Here is a 19711-nt window from a genome sequence, read left to right on the forward strand (position 1 = left end):
AGTGCATGATTCTTTTAATTTGTTGCTGAATTTGATTTGCTAGTATATTGTTGTGACTTTTTCATCTTTGTTCATTAGGCAGACTGGCCTATAGTTTTCCTTTCTTGTAGCATCTTTATCCAGTTTTGATATTAAACAGATATTAGCATCATAAAAGAAGGCAATGTTCCTTTTTCCTCAAGTTTTTGGAAAAATTTGAGTAGGATTGGTGTAATTTCTTTTTGAAATGTTTGGTAATATTCCCCTGTGAAGCCATGTGGCTCTGGGCTTTTCTCATTTTCATTTGTCACTGATTTCCCTAGCAATTTCTTCTTTGACCTACTGGTTGTTTAAGAGTGTGTTATTTAATTAGCATATATTTGTGAGTGTTTTCATTCTTTGGTGGTTATTGAGATCCAGCTTCATTCCATTGTAATTAGAGAAAGTGCTTTGAATAATTTCACAATTTTTAAATTTATAAAGACCTGTTTTGTGCCCCAGCATATGATCTATTCTGGAGAATGTTCCATGACCACTAGAGAAGATGCTACATCTTGGTGTTTTGTGGTGTAATGACCTATATATGTGTGTTAGGTCTAATTCATTTACCAAGTTGTTTAACTTCTCTATTTCTGTGTTGCTCTTCTATTTGATTGTTCTATCTATAGAGGAGAGTGGTGTATTGATGTCTCCTACTATTATTGTTGAAACATCGATCACTCCCTTCAGTTTGCCAAAGTCTGTGTCATGTACTTTGGAGCTTCTTGAGTGGGAGCATAAACATTTATGATTGTTATTTTTTCTTGGTGAATTGTCCCCTTTATTAATATATAGTATTGTTCTTTGTCTCTTATGACATCTTTACATTCAAAGTCTATTTTGTCTGATATTAGTATAGCTGCTTCTGCTTTCTTTTGGTTACACTTTTTGTGGAAAATCTTTTTCCATCCTTTCAATTTCAATCTATTTGCATCCTTGTGTGTATGATGAGTCTCATGCAAGCAGCATTTAGCTGGATTATATTTCTTAATCCATTCTGCTAATCTGTATCTTTTAATTGGTAAGTTTAATCCATTAACATTCAATGTTATTACTGAAAAGGGATTTTTTGAATCCACCTTCTTATCTTTTGGATTTTATTTGTCAGATCTATATATTCTTTTCCCTCTTTCTCTTTTTATACTTTAAGTTTCCCTTACTGGTACTCTTCAATTCTGTACCCTCCTCCAGACCTTCCTCTCTTGTCTTTTTTTTCAACTGGCAGATCTCCCTTTTATATTTCTTGAAGTGTCAGTCTCTTGTTGACAAATTCTTTCAGGATTTGTTTGTCTGTATTTCTTAATCCATTCTTCCAATTTGTATCTTTTAATTAGAAAGTTTAATCCAGTAACAAAGTTATTACTGAAAAAGGATTTGTTGAATCCACCATCTTATCTTTGGATTTTATTTGTCAGATCTATATATTCTTTTCACTCTTTCTCCTTTTCTCCTTTAGGTTGCCCTTACTGGTACTCATCAATTCTCTACCCTCCTCCAGACCTTCCTCTCTTGTCTTATTTTTTCAACTGGCAGATCTTGCTTTTATATTTCTCGTAACGTCAGTCTCTTGTTGACAAATTCTTTTAGGATTTGTTTGTCTGTGAAAATTTTAATCTCTCCCTCAGTTTTGAAGAACAATTTGGCTGGGTACAGAATTCTTGGCTGGAAGATTTTCTCTTTCAGGGTCTTAAATATATCATACCACTGACTTCTTGCCTCCATAGTGCCAGTTTAGTAGTCTGAACTCTATTATGTGGTCTCCCTTGTATGTAGTAGATTGTTTTGTTCTTGCCACATTCAGAATTTTCTGCTTTTCTTCAACATTTGAGAGACTGATTAGTTTGCATCTTGGTGAAGGCCTATTTGGAGTTATTGTATTTGGAGTTCATTGAGCTTCTTTGGCTTGTGTATTTATGTGCTTTGTAAGGTTTGGGATGTCCTCCCCCATTATATCCTCAACTGCTCTTCCTAGCCTTTTACTCCTCTATTCTCCTTCTGGGACACCAATGATTCTTATATTTGTGTGCTTTGTTTTGCCCATCTTTTCCCTGAGATCCAATTCATATTTTCTATCTTTCTTGCCATTTGCTGTTTTTGAGTGTTTGAAAGCAGTTATCCTGTCCTCTAGTCTGCTTATTCTTTCTTCTGTCTCATTAAATCTGCTGTTGTGTCTGTAGTGTTTTTTTTTAATTTGATTTACAGAAATTTTACTCTCTGTGATATCTGCTATTTTTCTGTTTGTTCTTTCAAATTCTGCTTGATGCTCTTCTGGTGTCTTCTTGATCTCCTTTATGCCATTAGCCATCCAATTTATTTTATTTAGTTAAGTTATATGAACATCTTTGATTAGCTGTTCCAATGTCTGTTTTTCCTCTGGTGTTTTAATTTGGTTGTTAGGCTGGGCTATATCTTTCCGCATTGTAATATGCTTATTGTTTTTGCTGGATGTAAATATCTTTATTGATTTTCTTTGGATATTGATTTCCTTCAGAAATCTTAAGTTTTGTGTTTGTAGGATGGATGTGTTGCAGAGCAAGTATAGGCACAGGTTGGGCATACTATACTGGTACCTGTAGATGTAGATGCCCAATGGCCATGGAGGATGTGGCTGTGCAGGTGTATGGGTCTGGGGGGTTTGGCTCTGGTGTACACTAGTCTAGGGTGTGGGGAACTTTGTGCACATGTGCAGCTCTATGGCGGTGGATTGGCATTATGCCTGCATGAGCTGGGGTGGATATGATTTGCCTGCACAGGTCAGCACTTTCCCAGAGTTGGCAATTGTGACTGGGGGCAGTGGGCATGTGTGGGTTTAGGAGTGCTATAAATTGATGTACATGTGCAGAGACTGCAGGGGGCTTGGGGTAGGGCTGTGCAACTGTAAGGGCTGGGAGCAGATGTATCCTGGGTATGGAGTGCCCACAGCCTTTATGCACTGGCAACATAAACTGGAGGGAGCAGAGAGGGGAAGGTAGTGCTCACAAGGTGTGCAGGAAAATTAGATTGGGCTTCACTTGTGGTGAGGGTGTTGGGTGGGTACATGCACTAGGGTTTGGTGAGGTGGGGATGCTTGGAGCACAGGGAATGGGTGCAGGTGATGGGGTTCAGGTGCTTGAGGTATATGGTGAGTCACAGGTCATGGTGTTGCACTGGTGAGGGTAGCATGTTCAAGGAACATGACTCGGCTTACTTCCTAGTCCCCATCTCCATCCGTGTGCTCCTGAGCAGTCTGGGCTTCGCAGATCTTCTTATTCAGTAAAGTTATATGAACATCTCTTTCATGAGTCTGGGGGTGGGGCTGTGGTGTGTGCAGGTCTAGGACATGTGGCCTTTTGTGTACACGCACAGCACTCAAGGCAGTGGGTCGGCATTGTGTCTGCATGGGCTGGGGGCAGATGAGGCTGGGTTGCACAGGTCAGCGCTTGCCCAGAGCTGTGGGGTGTGACTGGGGGCTATGCACACCTGCAGATCTGGCAGGGCTGTAAACTGATATACACATTTGCAGAGCTGAGGGGGGATGGGGTAGGCTTGCATGAATATATGGGCTGATAGCAGGCATAGCCTGGTTATGGAGGTAAGCATCAGCAGCTTTTATGTCGACGACCACCTGCAGGGATCAATGACTGGGAGGTAGGGATTGGGAAGGGTGAGGTGAGACTGCACTTGCATGGGTTGCTTTGGCTGGGGCAGGGGGATGCATGCCTTGGGTAGTGTTGTCAGGTGGGTATGCTCATAAGGTGCTGGTGGGGCAGGGTGATTGGAGCTTGAGATGGGGGCTGGGTGATGGGGTTCAGGTGTCTCAGGTTTGGGGAAGTTGTGGGTCACAGGGCTTTGCTAGTCAGGGTAGTACATTCAAGGAATGCAGCATGGCTTATTTCCTATTCCCTGATGCCCCATCTGTGCACTCCTGAGGGTTCCACTCTTCCATTAGGCTGTTTGTACCTGCCAGATAGTCTCCAGTCCTTTGTTTCTCAGTTCCTCAGCTTTTGCAACCAGGGCCACCCTATGTGGTTCAGAAGACTCTTACAGGTCACCCATTCCCTGGACTCACCTTCTCAGTCACTCTCTCATCCTTTCTGTAGCTGTTCCTTAGAGCAGGATTAAACTCGATCTATCCTATTTTGCCATCTTCCCAGAACTCCCATAATTATTATTCTTTACAGATAAATGAAATAACATACTTTATCTGGCACACATCATGTTACCTGACACATATCCTATAACTTGGTACAAATCATGTTACCTTATTTAATCAATAAAACAACTCTATGAGGTAGTTATTCATTTCATCAATTTCAGGTGAAGAAATTGAGGTTCAAAGATGTTAATTCCTTAGAAAATTGGATCTGAATGCTTGTAATATTGGATGAGGCAAACTCTTAAGGTGCAATATCGTTTAAATATTCCTTATTGGTGTGATATACAAGATGAATACTTGGATTTAATGTCAGATTACTTGATTCAAACCTAGCTTCACCACGTATAAAGGTTCAATCTTAGACAAATTTCTTAAATCTCTGAACCTCAGGCTTCTCATCAGTAAAATAGAGATTTGTATCTGATTTGTAAGGTTTATGAATATTGTGATTATAATTGTAAAATTCCTAGTATAGGGCCAGGTATATAGATGGTGTTCTGGAAAGGTAAGTTATTACTTATTACAAATTAGAAATACATATATCCTATATGATATAATTTTCATAAGCAATTATCTTTTCCAGCTTAAAGCCATTACATTCTCACATTGCACACAAAGCTGACACACTCGACCAACCCAAAGTCAAACTTGTGCTCTCATTTTTTACCTTCAGTAGTAGCAGTGGGTTTGCAGGAAACCATCTTCATTGCTTTCTTTAGTCTCCATTCAAAATAAGCTCTCCTATTGCCAGATGACCAGCTAGGAGCAAGAGGGCCTACCTTGCCCTTCAAATGCTTGAGCTTCTGAATGGAATGTTTCTAGGTTATCCTAACAAACCATGGATACAAACAAACGTTGACATAGACAGTCAAATAGACTTAGCTCTTCCGTTTTCAGAGATACTCTTTGAAATTTTGCTTCTCATTAACTTTCAATCTTCATTGATGATATTTTAGCAGAAGCAAAATCCCTGTTCTGGAAGTAGAATTGGAAATTTGTAATACATTTGAAATTCTGTGTATAAAGAATCTCAACTTTTTCATCAGGATTTGAAGTAATACAAAACTATAGTTAGAAGGTTCAGTTTTCTATAATCTCTCTACATTTCTTGCATTATTATTAGATGAAATCTGCTTGTGAAAGCAGAATAAAATTTTTCTCAACAACAAATAATTGTCAATAAAATGTCTCATTAAACAGTAACTTTCTATTGGGTTCCTTTTGTGGTTTTTCTATTATGGATGCCTGAGGAGTAAAATAAAGCCATATTTCATTCTTACCACTAAATAAGCAGCAGAGTTCAACTTTCTTTTCTGTTTTTTTACTAAGCATTATATATGCATGGAATAATTTCATTAAAATGAAAGTAAAATATGATAGAAATTCTTCATTTGTATTTCCCATTATTTTTACTTTTCTCCAGATCTGTATAATTTACAGTTTTAGTTTAGTGTCTACAAATTTCAGATATTTCTATAAAATTATCCTTAAGTAATGCTATAACCTATAAGCCATTTTAGCAATATTAATGCAAAATTCTCTTACAGAAACCCTAGGAGTCTTCAATTGACCTTTTCAAGCTCCCACTTGAGTTTGAAGGATTTGCCCCTTAAAAAGGCCTTGTGAATAGAAAGTGCCTCAATAAGTACCTACCACAGATTTCCCTATTACTGCTATTGTTTAAAAAAGCAAGAAAGACTGCTGTTTACATACATACATTAATACAATAATTTCTCCCATTTTCATGAAATTAGAGAACAGAGACAAGAGAATGAGAGAGAGACTTCGATTGCATTTAATAAGGCTTTATATATAAAAATACATGTATCTGCTAATTGGCATGAAAAAACTCGATAAATCCAGGGAGAAAACCATATCATCTGCTTTAAGCAGTGAAAGAGGAAGTCTTCTTAGTCCAATGAATGAATTTGAGAATAATTGTGTTCACTTAAAAACATTAGTTTATTGAACTAATTATATGAAATACTTAAAACAATTAAAATGAGATGCTATTAACATCTTTGAAATTGTTGTGTTTTATGACATTAAAGTATTTGTTTTCTTTTAGTGATCATGAAACAAGCTTCCTCTGCACTTGGCCAGGCCTTGTATGCCAGCTTACAGATGGACTCCTTTAAAGCTTCTGGGTACTGATGCACAGAGTCCATATATCTATATCATATATATTTTCATTGGTATCTGGCTATGAAACCACTCTCCAACTCATGTTTATTAAACAGTGGCAAATAAATAAATTGATACTAAAAAATAACCATTTTAGCTGATTGGGAGTTGAAATCCTATAGACTGAGGAGAATAAACAAGAAAACAAATGTCAAGGGGTATTTAGGGAATTTTCAAATTTGTAAATAAGGTAAAGCAGGTATGTAACACATGGGTGGACACATGTCAAGAGAAGACAGACACATATCAAACATTCTTGTACATGCATGATTCCTTGAAAAACATTTGATGCCAAAAGATAGGTGCCTCATTACTCAGCCATGTCTCATGGGAATCCTGACAGGGCAGCCTGGTTGAGGTACTTCGGTTTGCCCATCAGTTATTCCCAGAAAAGAGGCAATGGCTTGTGGGAAGGTCTTCTAGTACAACTGCTTATATGGGTTTGAGTTTGAAGTGTTAAGTTTTGTATTCTCTTCACAAAGCTCAAAAATAAATGTACAGTAGTTTAGAATATCTAGGCTTAATTAGATGGTTTTAATGCTCTTGTTTAGTTGAATTTAATAGCTTTCAGAAAATATGTAGGTTTGGCTCTGGTTCAAACTAAGTTACCACCCCTCTTTCCTTCTCTCTTTCATTCTCTTTTCTTGCTCTATCTCTCTCCCCGTAAGCATGTGTTTGTGTGTATGTGTGTGTGCAATATTATTATTCAGCTCATAACTCAGTAACAGTTATGAACATTTATGTTTGGTGTGGAGCACAGGCAACAAGCACAGTTCATTTTGACTACAAAATCATGGTCTAGCTCAGTTCATGTCCTTTCCCTTCACAAAAGGGCAGTTAAATCTTTCTGGATAAGTGTTTTCAATAAATTCTTATTTCAAGCACCCCTTTCTACCACTGACCAAGATAAGCCAGGCCCTAAATACATTTCTAGTCCTGCATCCTCTGATAGGTCACAGGGAAAGGGCTGCATGTTTGGAGAAGCAAACAGAAGCTTTGTTTCCTGTGAAAGTCAATCAACATTCTTCAGACACAACAGGGCATTACATGATCTGTTTCTGAGTCTGAAGATAAGACCTCTAGTGAGAAAGTGCAAATGCAGGGAATAAAAAGTGTCAAGAGGATGATCAGTAACATCATTGTAGAAAAATTTTGTTACTGACCAAAGTATACTTGTGAATGGGAGGGGAAAAAAGGAAGAGAAACTAACATAGGTTGAGCAAACACTATATGCAACATATTTTGGTAGATGCCTTTATATACCATATCTATTATACTCATGACAAATCAAAGGGATCATTTATAACCACACTCCTTCCCATATTTTAGATATGAATGAATTGTTGTCCCACATAGGTTAAATAACTGTTCCAAAGTCAGAGAATTAATATATGGCAGAATCTACATTTGTACCCACCAAAGCCCATACTATTTGAGATTTGAAGAGGGCTAAGGAAGGGATAGGTGGGGGTATTCTGGCCTTCACACTAGGAAGGTGACCAGTAGATAAAACTTTCCTATGCTCTTTTAGGGAGCAGCATCTTATTTAATTATTATTAAAGTTTGCTTCTGCCATGTCTTTCTGTGACCCTCTGTGTGGTTCCCTATGTATATATCTCTCTCCCTCTGCTCTTCAGAAAGAAAGCAATAATCAATAGCAAAGATAGCAGGTAGTAAGTGAATAATAAATTATTTTTCCTGAATGACCTATTGTACACATACAAATGCTTATTTATGCATAGAGATAGATGGTTCTAGATGTAAACACAGAAAGTTTTGAGACAAATTATAAGTATTAATTTTGTTGTTACCTGCACTCTTTGAGGGAAATCACAACTTTAACTTATCCAGAACATGAAATTCAATTGAAATAAGATCAGCAAATATTTGTTGAGAAATTAATTTCCAAGTGCTGAGCTATGCATTGGTGTAGTAGTTCTCAAACTACTATGCACAGGAAATCTCCTTGGAACTTATTTTTAAATGCGTATTTCTAGCTCCCTCTCCTCAGAGATTCTAACTCATCAGGCTTAGGATAGGCTCATGCATTTCCAATTTCAACTATCACTTCAGGTGATTCTGACAGTTGCCCCTTACCATATTTTGAAAATTACTACTCTAAAATAAATCACACAATTAAGGTGGAGATGGTAAAGAAGGTAATTTAAATCAGCTTTGTATTTTATATTTCCTAAGTTAGTTAGTTGATTTAGGAAAATGCTATCTAGTCTTAAGTAACTATACTTGGCAACAATGTTTACAGAAATTTGCCTGGTTGTTAATAAGAGAATAGAAATAAAAGATGTTTCAAAAAAGTAAAGGAGAAGAAAGGGTAAACCTATATATTGTATGAAAAGAAAGAAGGTTCATACTCTCCGTGACAAGGATGGAAGAGCCCCTTGGGTCTGCACAACACAAATATGGTCAAGACATTGCCACCTACTTCAGGACATCTAATCATGGTAAACTAAAACAACCCAATCAAGGCAAGACTCTTACTGGCCCAGAACCTTCAGGAATGAAGGTTTAGATCACCCACCAGGCAAAGAACCAAAACAAACTGATGACTTATGACCACACGACCAGTTGCAGAAATGAGGACTGTAGCAGTTTTAAGCATTTCTTCCTTGTTTTGTTGTGGATATATTTGTATATATACACAAAGCAAGTATCTTTTTTCTTCCCTCTCATTTGCATATCATATCATCTAAGCTGAATTTATTTATTGTTATGCAATTTAAGTTACAGGATATCAGGTATAAGAGTGAATATTGCCCAAAGTCTTGTGTCTTTTTGGGAAAACGTTAATGTCTTTTAAGTCGTACACAGGACATTTGTGTAATCTAATGTGAAAGAATGAATATGTTCTTTATATGTTTATATGGAGATTAAACATGGATTAGAGAGATGTGGATGAGTACCAAACTGCCAAATTGTGGACTCTGATGGCTAATTTAATGTGTCAACTTGGCTAGCTTATGGCATCCATTTGATTGGTCAAGCAAGAAATACTGTGACTAAAATTATGAACTGTTTGAGTGCATATGTTAACTCTCAGATTGTTGTCTTGGTTGTTTAAAATCCATCCACATACTTTTATGTCCAATTAAAATAAAACTATGCTACACTGGATAGTTAAAAATAAATGGATGGAATGAAAATACCAGGAAAACCTAACAAAAATTCATATTCCACAGCCTGACTGCTAAGATTTTGAATCAGAATTTGCTTTTATGAAAGGCCCTGTTACTAAGCAAAGGCTTGTTGTTTAATGTACAATGTGCATAGAAGTCAATTCTAGTAGTGCTACATTTTGAGAAAATAAAGAGCTTTATTGTGCGATTAATCAGCAAGGAGACAGGAAGCAGGGCTCAAATTTGTCTCCCTAAATTAAGGGCTAAGGAATATTATATTGGGATAGGAGATGGGTGTGGAATGGTTAGCCTGTGTGGTTTGATTGGTTAGCCCCATATTTGTCTATATATATAGTAAGGTAATCCAAAGACCAGACTTCCCTTGTTGAAGGACATCTCACATTTGATTTGCTTCCAATGTTTCTCAATTCACACAACTTTGTTCCCAAGGGTGATGATTTTTTGTTCCTGGTGTTTTGGAGGCCATCCAAGGATGTCAGTTTTATTTCTGCACATGCTTAGGTTATAAAACTTTTGTTTGGATGCCTAAAAAATAAGCTCAAGAAGGAAGGTTAAGGATAGGAAAAGTTACAAAGGTTATAGATTAGTGAGGATGTGTCTAAGTGGTTCTGAGTGGTTTCAGCCCCTCTTGAGTTTTAATCATTCCTCCATCTTGAGGGATTTGGGACAACAGCTTGTGTGGTTACTTTATATTGATCAGGGGCATAGATCAGGGTTTGAGGAATGGAACTGCTTAACTTGAAGTTGGAGGTATTCTTAAGTTCCTGGTTGTTCTTCCCAGAGGGGCTGATATCCTTGGGTTCGGGGGCTTAGATGGTGATTTGCTAAAGCTGCTGGAATGCAGTATACCAGAAACGGGTTGACTTTTACCAATGGGAAATTATTAAGTTACAGGTTATAAGTTACAAGTTACAATTCTAAGGTTGTGGAAATGTCCAAATTAAGACATCAATAAGAGGATACCTTCACTGAAGAAAGGCTGATGGCATCTAGGGTCCTCTGCCATGTAGAAGGGCACTTGGTGATGTCTGTTAGTCCAAAATTTCTCAGAGTTTCTGTGGGTCCATGTTTGCTTCTCCCGGCATGTTTCTGTCTCCCTCTGGGCCTTGTATTGGCTCTCTCCAAAATGTCCTAGGCATTTCTTTTCTCTTTCCAAACATCCCAGGGCTCTCTCAGCATTTACTACCTTTTTATCTTCTAACAAAGGACCCCAGTAAAGAGGATTAAGACACACTGTGAATTGGGTGGGTCACATCTTCATGGAAATAACCTAATCAAAAGGTCCTCCCCACAATAAGTCTGCACCTACAAGAATGTATTAGAATAATTTGGCTTTTCTGGGGGTACATAACAGCTTCAAATCACCACAGAGGGCATCAAAGCATTTCCAAAGCTTTGAGTCTCTGAGAAATAAGCATAGCAAGTAAATAGAAAATTATGGATAGAAGAAGGATAATGCTTAAGGAGCTTATTAATGAAGATAGCCATATCATACTAGGGAGATTTTTTCCCTACGGAATCCCATACAGAGTCCACAGAAGGGTTGTTGAGCTCATGTAGTTATGTGGCCTGTGTATAGGTTTAGTGCACATTGTATTCTATTCAGCTGGAGGTATTGGCTATCACACAAACTCCTCCTTATGCTGCAAGGAGATAATCAAAGGTCAAACAATTATGTTTGACAATATTTGCTAATGTGTCCATGGATATTTGATTGGTCTCTAGCTGCTGCAGTATAATTTTTCAATTCTTCTATGCAAGTTGTGAAGTTCTTTTATGTGGCCTAATTGTACACAAAGCTTCTCCAACAGACCAATAATTTGATGGTGAGCCCAATGTCTGCTATTATCATCCCAATGACTCTTTCCCCCCTGGTATGATATGTGCATTTGAAGATAGATCTTTAAATATTTCAGAATGGATTGATCCATGATCCAGATATTGCTTTTAAAATTAAATAGCCTGACATGGGGACCATAGGTGATACTTGACCACTTGGAAAATAAATGGCTGTCTGGACTTCTGCACATAAATGCATACCCTTTAGGAGCACAAACAGACTTTCAATCAGAAAAACTAAGGCTAGTTATTCCTTTTTTTTTTAACTTTTTTATTAATTAAAAAAATTAACAAACAAAACGTTTAGAAATCATTCCATTCTACATATATAATCAGTAATTCTTAATATCATCACATAATTGAATATTCATCATTTCTTAGTACATTTGCATCGATTTAGAAAAAGAAATAAAAAGACAACAGAAAAAGAAAATGATAAAAGAGGAACAAAAACTATACATACCATACCCTTCACTCCTCGCCTTCATTTACCACTATTTCAAACTGAATTCATTTTAACATTTGTTCCCCCTATTATTTATTTTTACTCCATATGTTCTACTCTTCTGTTGATATAGTAGTTAAAAGGAGCATCAGACATAAGGTTTTCACATTCACAGAGTCTCATTGTGAAAGCTATATCATTGTTCAATCATCATCAAGAAACATGGTTACTGGAGCACAGCACTACATTTTCAGGCAATTCCCTCCAGCCTCTCCACTACATCTTGAACAACAAGGTGATATCTACTTAATGCATAAGAATAACCTCCAGGATAACCTCTCAACTCTGTTTGGAATCTCTCAGCCATTGACACTTTGTCTCATTTTTACTCTTCCCCCTTTTGGTCGAGAAGGTTCTCTCAGTCTCTTGATGATAATTCTCAGCTCATTCAAGGGTTTTTCTCAGTCCTTTGATGCTGAGTCTCAGCTCATTCCAGGATCTTTGTCCCACATTGCCAGGAAGGTCCACACCCCTGGGAGTCATGTACCATGCAGACAGGGGGAGGGTGGTGAGACTGCTCATCATATTGGCTGGAGAGAGAGGCCACATCTGAGCAACAAAAGAGGCTCTCTTCTCAGTGGGACCATACAGTATTTGTCCTTTAGTTTTTGGCTAGTCTCACTCAGCATAATGTTCTCTAGGTCCATCCATGTTGTTACTTCATAAGTTTATTCTGTCTTAGAGCTGCATAATATTCCATCGTATGTATATACCACAGTTTGTTTAGCCACTCATCTGTTGATGGACATTTTGGCTGTTTCCGTCTCTTTGCAATTGTAAATAATGTTGCTATAAACATTGGTGTGCAAATCTCTGTTTGTGTCTTTGACTTTAAGTCCTCTGAGTAGATACCTAGCAATGGTATCGCTGGGTCATATGGCAATTCTATATTCAGCCTTTTGAGGAACCGCCAAACTGCCTTTCACAGTGGTTGCACCATTTGACATTCCCATCAACAGTGGATAAGTGTGCCTCTTTCTCCACATCCTCTCCAGCACTTGTCATTTTCTGTTTTGTTGATAATGCCCATTCTGGTGGGTGTGAGATGATATCTCATTGTGGTTTTGATTTGCATTTCTCTAATGGCCAGGGACATTGAGCATCTCTTCATGTGCCTTTTGGCCATTTGTATTTCCTCTACGGAGAAGTGTCTGTTCAAGTCTTTTTCCCATTTTGTAATTGGATTGGCTGTCTTTTTGTTGTTGAGTTGAACAATCTCTTTATAAATTCTGGATACTAGACATTTATCTGATATGTCATTTCCAAATATTGTCTCCCATTGTGTAGGCTGTCTTTTTACTTTCTTGATGAAGTTCTTTGATGCACAAAAGTGTTTAATTTTGAGGAGCTCCCATTTATTTATTTATTTCTTCAGTGCTCTTGCTTTAGGTGTAAGGTCCATAAAACCGCCTCCAATTATAAGATTCATAAGATATCTCCTTACATTTTCCTCTAACTGTTTTATGGTCTTAGACCTAATGTTTAGATCTTTGATCCATTTTGAGTTAACTTTTGTATAGGGTGTGAGATACGGGTCCTCTTTCATTCATTTGCATATGGATATCCAGTTCTCTAGGCACCATTTATTGAAGAGACTGTTCTGTCCCAGGTGAGTTGGTTTGACTGCCTTATCAAAGATCAATTGTCCGTAGATGAGAGGGTCTATATCTGAGCACTCTATTCGATTTCATTGGTCAATATATCTATCTTTATGCCAGTACCATGCTATTTTGACAACTGTGGCTTCATAATATGCCTTAAAGTCAGGCAGCATGAGACCTCCAGCTTCGTTTTATACCCTCAAGATACTTTTAGCAATTCGGGGCACCTTGTCCTTCCAGATAAATTTGCTTATTGGTTTTTCTATTTCTGAAAAATAAGTTGTTGGGATTTTGATTGGTATTGCGTTGAATCTGTAAATCAATTCAGGTAGAATTGACATCTTAACTATATTTAGTCTTCCAATCCATGAACATGGTATGTCCTTCCATCTATTTAGGTCTTCTTTGATTTCTTTTAACAGTTTCTTGCAGTTTTCTTTGTATAGGTCTTTTGTCTCTTTAGTTAAATTTATTCCTAAGTATTTTATTCGTTTAGTTGCAATTGTAAATGGAATTCGTTTCTTGATTTCCACCTCAGCTTGTTCATTGCTAGTGTATAGAAACACTACAGATTTTTGAATGTTGATCTTGTAACCTGCCACGTTGCTGTACTCATTTATTAGCTCTAGTAGTTTTGCTGTGGATTTTTCAGGGTTTTCGATGTATAGTATCATATCATCTGCAAACAATGATAGTTTTACTTCTTCCTTTTCAATTTTGATGCCTTGTATTTCTTTTTCTTGTCTAATTGCTCTGGCTAGAACCTCCAACACAATGTTGAATAATAGTGGTGATAGTGGATATCCTTGTCTTGTTCCTGATCTTAGGGGGAAAGTTTTCAATTTTTCCCCATTGAGGATGATATTAGCTGTGGGTTTTTCATATATTCCCTCTATCATTTTAAGGAAGTTCCCTTGTATTCCTATCTTTTGAAGTGTTTTCAACAGGAAAGGATGTTGAATCTTGTCGAATGCCTTCTCTGCATCAATTGAGATGATCATGTGATTTTTCTGCTTTGATTTGTTGATATGGTGTATTACATTAATTGATTTTCTTATGTTGAACCATCCTTGCATACCTGGGATGAATCCTACTTGGTCATGATGTATAATTCTGTTAATGTGTTGCTGGATTCGATTTGCTAGAATTTTGTTGAAGATTTTTGCATCTATATTCATTAGAGAGATTGGTCGGTAATTTTCTTTTTTTGTAATATCTTTGCCTGGTTTTGGTATGAGGGTGATGCTGCTTCATAGAATGAATTAGGTAGCTTTCCCTCCACTTCAAATTTTTTGAAGAGTTTGAGCAGGGTTGGTACTAATTGCTTCTGGAATGTTTGGTAGAATTCACATGTGAAGCCGTCTGGTCCTGGAATTTTCTTTTTGGGAAGCTTTTGAATGACTGATTCAATTTCTTTACTTGTGATTGGCTTGTTGAGGTCATCTATTTCTTCTTGAGTCAAAGTTGCTTGTTCCTGCCTTTCTAGGAACTTGTCCATTACATCTACATTGTTGTATTTATTAGCATAAAGTTGTTCATAGTATCCTGTTATTACCTCCTTTATTTCTGTGAGGTCAGTAGTTATGTCTCCTCTTCTATTTTTGATCTTATTTATTTGTGTCCTCTCTCTTCTTCTTTTTGTCAATCTTGCTAAGGGCCCATCAATCTTATTGATTTTCTCATAGAACCAACTTCTGGTCTTATTGATTTTCTCTATTGTTTTCATGTTCTCAGTTTCATTTATTTGTGCTCTAATCTTTGTTATTTCTTTCCTTTTGCTTGCTTTGGGGTTAGTTTGCTGTTCTTTCTCCAGTTCTTCTAAGTGGACAGTTAATTCCCGAATTTTTGCCTTTTCTTCTTTTTTGATATAGGCATTTAGGGCAATAAATTTTCCTCTTAGCACTGCCTTTGCTGAGTCCCATAGTTTTTGATATGTTGTGTTTTCATTTTCATTCACCTCGAGATATTTACTAATTTCTCTTGTAATTTCTTCCTTGACCCACTGGTTGTTTAAGAGTGTGTTGTTGAACCTCCATGTATTTTTGAATTTTCTGGCCCTTTGACTATTATTGATTTCCAACTTCATTTCTTTATGATCTGAGAAAGTGTTGTGTATGATTTCAATCTTTTTAAATTTGTTGAGACTTGCTTTGTGACCCAGCATATGGTCTATCTTTGAGAATGATCCATGAGCACTTGAGAAAAAGGTGTATCCTGCTGTTGTGGGGTGTAATGTCCTATAAATGTCTGTTAAGTCTAGCTCATTTATTGTAATATTCAAATTCTCTGTTTCTTTATTGATCTCTGTCTAGATGTTCTGTGCATTGATGAGAGTGGGGAATTGAAGTCTCCAACTATTATGGTAGATGTGTCTATTTCCCTTTTCAGTGTTTGCAGTGTATTCCTCATGTATTTTGGGGCATTCTGGTTCAGTGCATAAATATTTATGATTGTTTTGTCTTCTTGTTTAATTGTTCCTTTTATTAGTGGATAGTATTCTTCTTTGTCTCTTTTAACTGTTTTACATTTGAAGTCTAATTTATTGGATATTAGTATAGCTACTCCTGCTCTTTTCTGGTTGTTATTTGCATGAAATATCTTTTCCCAACCTTTCACTTTCAACCTATGTTTATCTTTGGGTCTAAGATGTGTTTCCTGTAGACAGCATATAGAAGGATCCTGTTTTTTAACCCATTCTGCCAGTCTATGTCTTTTGATTGGGAAGTTCAGTCCATTAACATTTAGTGTCATTACTGTTTGGGTAGTATTTTCCTCTACCATTTTGCCTTTTGTATTTTATATATCATATCTAATTTTCTTTCTTTCTACACTCTTCTCCATACCTCTCTCTTCTGTCTTTTCATATCTGTCTCTAGTGCTCCCTTTAGTATTTCTTGCAGAGCTGGTCTCTTGGTCACAAATTCTCTCAGTGACTTTTTGTCTGAAAATGTTTTAATTTCTCCCTCATTTTTGAAGAACAATTTTGCTGGATATAGAATTCTTGGTTGGCAGTTTTTCTCTTTTAGTAATTTAAATATATCATGTCTTCTTGCCTCCATGGTTTCTGCTGAGAAATCTACACATAGTCTTATTGGGTTTCCTTTGTATGTGATGGATTGTTTTTCTCTTGCTGCTTTCAAGATCCTCTCTTTCTCTTTGACCTCTGACATTCTAACTAGTAAGTGTCTTGGAGAACGTCTATTTGGATCTATTCTCTTTGGGGTGCACTGCACTTCTTGGATCTGTAATTTTAGGTCTTTCATAAGAGTTGGGAAATTTTCAGTGATAATTTCTTCCATTAGTTTTTCTCCTCTTTTTCCCTTCTCTTCTCCTTCCAGGACACCCACAACATGTATATTTGTGTGCTTCATATTATCATTCAATTCCCTGAGCCCCTGCCCATATTTTTCCATTCTTTTCCCTATAGTTTCTGTTTCTTTTTGGTTTTCAGATTTTCCATCCTCCAGTTCACTAATTCTGAGCTCTGTCTCTTGAAATCTACCATTGTAGGTTTCCATTGCTTTTTTCATCTCTTCTACTGTGTCTTTCATTCCCATAAGTTCTGTGATTTGTTTTTTCAGACTTTCCATTTCTTCTTTTTGTTCATTCCTTGCCTTCTTCAAGTCCTCCCTCAATTGATTGATTTGGTTTTTGAAGAGGTTTTCCATTTCTGTTCGTATATTCAGCATTAGTTGTCTCAGCTCCTGTATCTCATGTGAGCTATTGGTTTGTTCCTTTGACTAGGCCATATCTTCAATTTTACTGGTGTGATTTGTTATTTTTTGCTGGTGTCTGGACACTTAATTACTTTAATTAGTTTATTCTGGAGATTGTTTTCACTTATCTTACTTAGGGTTTTCTTGCTAGATGAGTTTGTTGTCTATCTGTTCATTGACCTTCAGTTCAGCTTTTTCTTGGCCTCTAGCTTAAGTTTTGTTTAACAGAGGGTAATTTTTCAGTTCTTGTTTTCTTGTTTCTTGTCCTGCTTGTAAGGTGCCTTTTCCCTCCCCACCCTTAGGAGGGTCTACATAGGTATTACAGACTCCAGCCGGGTTTTCCTGGACTAAGCTGGCTTCCTTTTGGGGGGAAGGAATCACCTGCATCAGTTTTCCCTCAGTGTGAGACCCAGCAGTTTGTAAGACTTTCTTGTGAAGTCTCTGCGCTCTGTTTTTCTTATCCTGCCCAGTATGTGGTGCTTGTCTGTCTGTGGGTCCCACCAGCAAAAAATGTTGTGGCTCCTTTAACTTTGGAAGGCTTTCCTTGCTGGGGGCATGGTGGAGACAGAGGAAAGGTTGTAGACTGCTTTTAATGGCTTCAAATTGCAAAGCCCTGGGGTTTGAATTCCTTGAGAGGGAGAGGGATTCCACCTGAGTTGCATTTCACCCCTCCTGTAGGGAAGGTTCAGGTGGGAGACACCCCTGAAAGCAGCCTGTTTCTGCGTATGCTTGGGGCATTTGCATTCTGTGTAATCCTGCTGCTGAATCCAGAGGCAGCCAAGCCTCCGTAGAAACAGCCACAGAAGGCTCTTTTTCAGTTAGCCCAATAGGCAACCTCTGCCTTGACCAGTTTTACCTGAGCTGGGGGCCTATTTTTAGTAGTCAGAATTTGTTTATTAATGCCACTGTTGGTGTTTGTTTGCACTCAGTCTCTACTACTGTTAGAGTTTCTTTCCTTTCCCTCCAGGAAGCCACCTGTGGGGGAGGGTCACTGGGCTCCAACCGCCGCGGCTTAGGGAACTGCACGCAGCTTGGGGAACTCACTGTTCTGGAGACTCACAGCCAGTCCAGCTGGTCCCAACTGGGGTACACTGTGTGTACGGTCACTGTCTTGGCTCTGGGAGCTGTTCTGTACTGTTTCTGGTTATTTAGTAGTTGCTCTGGAAGATGAACTAAAATGCACGCACATTACTAAGCCACCACCTTGGCCCCTCTCCTTGGCTAGTTATTCCTTATCTTATCTTATACTAAAATTGTCTTAGGCCATGTGGAGACTTCAGCAATGGGGAGAAAAAAGGCCCAACTTGATGGGTCAAGTTAACTTACAGTGTCTGTGGTGTGGGCTTCATGTTTATCTTTTACAAATGATCTTGAGATATCTCCAGTGGGGTGATGTAGTATATAGTAATGGCTATTTCACATTTCCTTTATGCCACTGATGGTTATAATGAGTATATGAATCTCCCTGGATGGATATAGCATATATCCGCTGAAGTTGACTGCCAAATAGCTCAGGACCCCCTCTATTGTATGACTGCATTATAGTTGATTGTAATTATTTGCCAAGGTACAAATTGTGTTATGAGCAGATCTTTGTTTTGCATGAAAGATGTATCAAGCAAGGGGTTAGAGCACAAGGAGGAATTAAGAAATGCAAAACCATTATTTACTGTCCAGTAAGATATGGGATTTAAGTGGAAGTAAGGAAAGGCTCCCCCTGTGCTTTCATCCATCATCAGAGTCCCTTCTATGGAGAGTTCAAATTTTATGTCCAATTGGAACAACAGAGGAACTTGGAGAAGGATATCTAAGGGGAGGACAGAGTATAAATTGAAGCAGCTGTGAGGATTTGGGTGACATATCCAGCAGTCTCATAAATTTACCCCCAGAGACTACTGCCTTTGATAGTTTATTAACAAATTCATTTCCCAACTTTTGTCTGACTTATACAAGGGGATGTGAATTAACACAAGTTCCAATATAAAAAAAAGATGCCATTTTCTATTTTTACTGACTACATAAAAAATGATAAGTAGAGCAGCAAACACAACTAAACTAAAGAAACAATGGTTAATCATTGCTTATCTTGTGCTTTCTTTTCTTTGAAGAGTAGTTTAAGGTCACTTACAGCCTCACAAGTGCACTCTGAAGGTGAAAGTCTTTAGAAGGGTCCAAGATCAATCCAATGTCCCAGGCTTCTGGCCCTAATAATCCCCACAGTCTGTGAAGACTCTTTCATTTTCCACTTGATTCCTGCAGACCAGCCTGGGATGGTCCAGGTGGCTAACAGGCACCAAATTCACTCAGGACTGATGAATCAATTGTCTTATGCCTTGTAACTTAGCAGAATGAGTAACAAGCAGGACTTCATAGGTTCCATTCCACTGGGGCCTTAATTGATCATCAGGGTGTTGATTTTCCCAAGTTTTGATGAACCCCCAGTCCCCTGGACCTATACAGTGAATGGGCACATCTGTGGTAAACATAAGGAAGCTGAAAGAACGTTGGTGGATAGCAGACAGGGTAGCACCTAAAGGCTATTATACACTTTAGTGTCT

The 19711-nt window shown here is 37.7% G+C and overlaps 1 non-coding gene across 1 annotated transcript; it reads left to right on the forward strand.

Annotated features, from left to right (window-relative positions):
• The first annotated feature begins 8679 nt into the window (after nucleotides 1–8679).
• On the forward strand, nucleotides 8680–8806 carry LOC143672381 (U6atac minor spliceosomal RNA). Its single transcript, XR_013169834.1, has one exon. It is a non-coding gene; the product is annotated as a U6atac minor spliceosomal RNA (small nuclear RNA).
• Nucleotides 8807–19711: the final 10905 nt, after the last annotated feature.

This window comes from Tamandua tetradactyla, chromosome X (assembly GCF_023851605.1).
Source record: "Tamandua tetradactyla isolate mTamTet1 chromosome X, mTamTet1.pri, whole genome shotgun sequence".
NCBI classification, from domain to species: Eukaryota; Metazoa; Chordata; class Mammalia; order Pilosa; family Myrmecophagidae; genus Tamandua; species Tamandua tetradactyla.